Genomic DNA, 6,020 nt, shown 5'->3' with positions numbered 1-6,020 from the left:
ATAAACATTTTTGAAATAGACATTTTGTTAAAAATAAGTTCACAGATCATCAAAAACTCCCCAAGGACCAAGGACCAGCGTTGTTGTCCGACCACCCGTCTCTGGAAATCTTTAACAAACTTAAAAGGAGCACATCTGTTAACTTAAGGCAAGTAAGATGCTCTTCTATGTCCTATATATGAACATACCTTTTTGAAAAGATTTTCACCCCTTCCACAGTACCATTTTAAAGCAGTCATATTCAGCAACATAATAAGATATATAATAGCACCAAAACTATATAGAATATATTCAATTCAATTTTTTTCTGACCTGTCAACATAACAAAAGATTAATGGTAAAATATATTAATAAATTAAATAATTAAATAAATTAATGGTATCATAGTTCTCAACATGTTTCTAAGGAAAGATGAGTTTAAAAACCATTATAGGGTATATTTTTCCGCTTACAGGGAAAAGGAAACTTTCAACGGAACTCTTTCAATTTTTTTTTTCACTCCCTAAATATTTTTATTTTAGTTTTAGTATACATTGTCTGAAGTGACACCTAAACAAGCTAATGATTATATGAGAAACAGAAAAACCAAGTGATATGAACACATATGAACTATTGGTTGAACACGTCAAAACCCAAAGAACAGTAACTCTTTCAAACTTTCAAAATAAACGTTTCAAACTTTCAAAACTAATTTTCGTTTGGTTAATGTACCTAAAAAACAGATTTTAGAGTTTTTTTGAAGCCAAAAGTTAATACAAATATACTAGAATTACAAAACCCAGCATCCATTTCAAGCAAAAAATGGAATGACTAAGGCCAGAAAAAAATGGTAGTTAGAAGACCAACTGACAAAATTCTACCCCTTAATCTGTTTATCCTATTCCAAAAGTGAACAAAATCACTAACTTTTTGATTTTCTCATAGATTTAAAAAACACAGATATTAGCTCTTGGTAGAGGAAAGCCAACTTAAGACTCAAAATTAATAAAAAAATTAAAATTAAAAAGATTATTACACACTGTAAAATAATCGAAACCATATTTTTAAATTTTTAAATAAACATTGGAATAAGGATGATAGTATAGACTATAGATTATAGACTAGGTTATATAGATTGTCGATGTATAGCTTTTTTTTATATTTTTAAAACCCTTAACAGCAAATAACAAGGGTAATTGTCCTATACAAGGCCACCTCTAGCCTACTATCTATGGCATTTCATATTCAGAAGGGAACTCAAAACCAGGATCATTCCGTCTAGTATTTTTTCCATAAAAAAGCAGTTAATTAAAATTAATTAATTGAAGTCAATTAAACAAAATGCAGTAAAATAAATAGAATAGAAAGTAATATAAAAACTTGTAACTGAAAGGATTGAAATAAAGACCTTGGGAAAGAATAGACAGCTAGCTGTAGGCTACTGTTTAAAGTTACATCAAAGCATCTTTTCAAAATATGCATCATCTTTATGATGCATTATGTCAAAAACTGTCATGTCAGAAAACGTCATTATTATCCACTATGTCTAAAGACATTATGTCAAAACATCATTCCTTGATGTTTATTATTTTCCTTGATGAAAACATTATTCACATTTTAACTAAAAGTTGGAGAAAATAATACCAGATTACCTAAATTAAAAAAATTATTCTTCCCTTGCTATATACTGATATAAGATTTTTGGTGCTATATGGTGCACCATTTGGCGATATAAGGTGCTTAATGATATAAGATCTTTTGTTAAAATACCATTAGGTGAGACCCAGTGTATCATTGAATTTTATTCAGTAATCGATGATATTTGAAATTAGGAATTGGTCTAATCATTTTATGGATATATGACATGTCTCTACAATGGTAAAATAGCAATCTACTGTCATATGTTGTCTATAAATAGATAGATATTTTTCTATATTTAAGTATTTTCCCTTATGTTTTTTTTTAAGTGTTTTTAATTCCTTTTATACATTTGAGTATTTTCCTTTATGTTTAGGCAGTTCTGCAGGTATTTTTAAGGAAAAACTTAATTTTTTTGCTGTAATTTTATTTTAGACAAAAAACAATTTTTTTTTATTTTAGAAGAAAAAATACTGACAAATTCTGCATAAATTAACTACACTCAAGATTTTAAATCAAATAAGATAGAAGTAGAATGAATAAAAAAAAAAAATTGTAAAAAGTCTTCAAATAAACTTTAAAGACCAAATTAGAAAAAAAATATAGCCTATAGTCATATAAGAACACTTAATTGAGGTATGCCAGATTGCCAGTAGAATTTGGAAAGAACAATTAAAAGACAGTACAAGTCTTATATTTTTTTGCCATTTATGCTTTTGAGTTTGGATCTTGACAGCCTATCAAGAAACAACAGCCCAGAGGCCCTCTCTACAGTCTCTGGAGGTACTCGAAAATTTTTAACTGGAATTTTATGACCAATTGGTTGATTAGGCATAATAAAGGCTTCCAACTCTAATTCGTTTTTTAAATTTTCATAAACACAAACTTTATAAAAATGTGTAGGAACTGCCACGTTATTTGTACCAATTACTTCATATTTGACATACAACTTTCCATCACCTTCTTTCTGCGGTGAAAACAAAGGCCCAGTACAAACATAAATGTTTTTATAGTTTTTTGTCTGATTTCTTATTTATCTTTCAAGATCATTCCACTTATCACGATTAAATCCTTCGCCAACTTGAGGAGCAATAGTTGACAAGACAAAGGTTTCGTTCATATCTTGGCTGACATTTCTTATGATTTCCAGCAGCAGCTAAATGTCCTTGATCAAAGCCACTGCCTTTATAATCACTATTCAAGGCCCTGAAAAATGGATGCACTGTTTGATATCATAAAAATCTGACTTAGATCAATCTACTTTGGCAGTATAGGCAACAGATTCAAATGTTAAGTGCTCAAAAACCCAGTGAGCAGATCGGTTTCTAGTATCATATGAAAGAACATAGTCACCATAACTTCTGATATTACTCTGGCTAGGAAAACCAAATCTCATAACTTGAAAAATTCTAGGTGCACTTTTGTCTGGTTCTAGTGGAATGGGTAAATTCATATTGAATCTGCAGCTGAAACTATTCCAAACAAAGATATGCCAGGCTTTATTGGAGTCCTGTCTATGTTGCAACATTTTCCATAGATAGTGCCAGCAACAAAACTTGCACCAATCCCAATGGCAGCAGACACAGCTTTTAGCATAGTTCAGTCTCAGCTACAATAAAAAAGTTTAAATATAAATAATCATTAAAAAAAAGCAGTTATAGTCATAATTCGTACAACTTCACCAAGTTCAAAGACAGAACATACGTTTTTTTCTCAACCGGACATTTTACAGCTTTGAAAATCCAAACCACAAGGTCATATAAACTTGTAGTCTACAATTTCGTGAGAAAACAAAACTTTACAAGCTCTTGAATGTATGAACCTCTTCAGTAAAAACTCCTTTCTTTACAAATTTTAAGAGGTTGGTAGCACAACAGTTGCTTGTAATAATTTCTATGACTCGAGATGAATCAAAACGGTTTAAGACCGCTGCAGTTTTGCAGGTATAATGATTTTCTTAAATGTAGTAAAGTATTTGGCCGTAAAATATCTTAAAAAGTAACATGGTAATCCCAATGTATTAAGACAGGAAAAATTATTCATTTTCTTATTGCTATCTGTTGATTTGGAGGATCAACAGTGTTGATCTGTTGATTTCCATCTAACAGTGTCTAGGGTTATTCTAAAGCTAAATGTGAGAAGGGGGATTTCCTTCCAGGAAGTTATGAAAATGATAGGCACTAGGATGAAAATTTAGGAGAAACTTTTTTAAGAGAAGCTTTTCAGGAAGAGTTAAATATTAAACTGGAGAGTTAGAAATTCTACAGTGTAGAACATCGGTGGAATAATTTTAGAAAAAATGTTGGCGAAGTTGCAGAGGGTTTTTAAGGTAGGATAGTTGAAAATGCAGCTAGGATAAATAATTTAGTTGGCTATGTTTAGTAAGAAAAAAGAGGGGTTTTACCGAAAGTGTCTTAGTGATAGATCATATTAAAACAAAATGAATTTAAGAAAAGTTGAAAAAGCTTGAAAATGTAAACTAAGGAGAAATGGTAGCCAGTTTTTGAGCGAAGGGACACTCTTAGGCGAGGAAGCATTTGAGATAATAATAAATGAACACAAAAAAATGAATAAGCCTTGTGCACTGATATTGTGGCAAATGATTTTTTTCAAACAAATATGGTGGTTGTGAAGTTTGACCATTAGGAACATGATTTACGAAAAGGGAAGTAAGTAGAAATTTTAGTAAAACTTCAATTAAACCAATCTATCAGAGGTTTCAGAGCTATTATGAAGAGCCATATGGGCTCTTTATCAATGCAATATTAATATTTATTTTTTCCCCAGAGGATCTTCATATCGAAGAAAGGCTATATAAAATCGATACTATGTGCATCCAGCTTATCAAAAAGGTGTGCTCAATAGGTAAATAACAGCTGAAAATATTCTGTTTATACGCTCTTAGAATGTTGAGAAGAATGTTAAAAAGTGGGTCCGAGGACAATAAGGCTCTTTCCTATTCCTTTTTGGCACTCCTCCAAAACTTCTGATTAAGATTTGAAGCAACCATTTTGTTAAAACTAGTCAGTAAGTCCAATAGCTATGCCACTGGTGATGACGTGATTCCTCACAGTCCCTGGGACAAACCGCCAAAATTGATATTTTGTATTAAAGTAAAAATCTTAGAAAATTTTGAGCGGTATGGCAATCAGAAAGAAAATACACTATGTCCAGGGTGATTTGCAAAATGACGTAACAGATAATATCTGGAAAACAATTAATGGTATTTAGTTGAAACTTTAAAGGTACCTTGAGAAATATGTTTTAAGAGGGGTTCATATGCAACATATAATTCAGAAATTAAATTGAATATCTACTTCGTACTTAAAGGCACAAAAATTACTACATATAGGATTTTGCCTTCTGTCCCCTTCCCCAACCATAAAAGTTAAAGACCTATCGTGTCATTTGCACCATACCGAAGTTGAATTCTATTAAAAGTATTTTCATCTATATTTAAAATATTGATTAATAAATATAAAAGGCCATTGACTGGCAGAGATAATCTCTCCAGAGATAGTTCATTTGATTGGAAATTCAAAATTCTAGTTCCATTTAACGAGTCAAATGGAATCAGAGGACAACTACAACCCCCCACGCCTGCTTTGCCCCAAATACATCTAATAAACATTTTTGAAATAGCCATTTTGTTAAAAATAAGTTCACAGATCATCAAAAACTCTGGGTCGACACAATCCCCAGGGCCAGGGGACAGGAGTTGTAAGTTATGCCCTGGGGGCACATATGGTTCTTACAGAAGGGATGCTCGTATCAATTTCAGAGGGCTCATTTAATTGGAAATGGAAAGTTCTAGTTCACTTTTTAAGAGTCAAAAGAGAACGGAGGGCAACTAAACTCCCAACACGCCCTGTTTTCCCTAAACCCACTAGATTAAAACTATGAGATATCTATTTAGTTAAAAATAGTTCAAACATCTGGTAATAAGAACTCCAGAGTCGACACAAACCTCCAGAGCCAATCAAGTGTTTTATATTATGCCCCAAGGGCATACAAGGTTCTAATGTAAGGGGGGGGGTCGTATAAGCTGTCGAGGTAGCTCATTGGTGGGAAATTGAAAGTTCAAGTTACATTTTTTATGAGTCAAAAGGGATCAGAGGATATCTACCCCCTTCCAAACAAACACACACACCCTCTTTTCTGCAAATGCAACCGATCAAAATTTTGAGATTGCCCTTTTTTTTAAACAGTCCAACCTTTAGATAAAAAAATCTTCGGGCCCAACATAACCCTCCCCCTATAGCCCGGGGAAGGGGCTGTAACTTATTTTCTGGGGGTATATAAAGTTTTTATGGACGAAGTGTTCGTATAAACATCGGAGGGGACTCCAATAATTAGAAATTGAAAGTTTTAATTCCCTTATTAAGATTGAATAGTGATCCAAT

General features: G+C 32.2%; 1 pseudogene; it reads right to left on the bottom strand.

Annotated features, from left to right (window-relative positions):
- Nucleotides 1-2,166: 2,166 nt before the first annotated feature.
- Nucleotides 2,167-3,355, bottom strand: LOC136042332 (endonuclease G, mitochondrial-like; annotated as a pseudogene).
- Between the last annotated feature and the right edge of the window lie 2,665 nt (nt 3,356-6,020).

This window comes from Artemia franciscana, unplaced genomic scaffold, assembly GCF_032884065.1.
Source record: "Artemia franciscana unplaced genomic scaffold, ASM3288406v1 Scaffold_1117, whole genome shotgun sequence".
NCBI classification, from domain to species: domain Eukaryota; kingdom Metazoa; phylum Arthropoda; class Branchiopoda; order Anostraca; family Artemiidae; genus Artemia; species Artemia franciscana.
The sequence above is the reverse complement of the archived record's forward strand: the minus strand, read 5'-3'. Positions and strand labels throughout refer to the sequence as shown.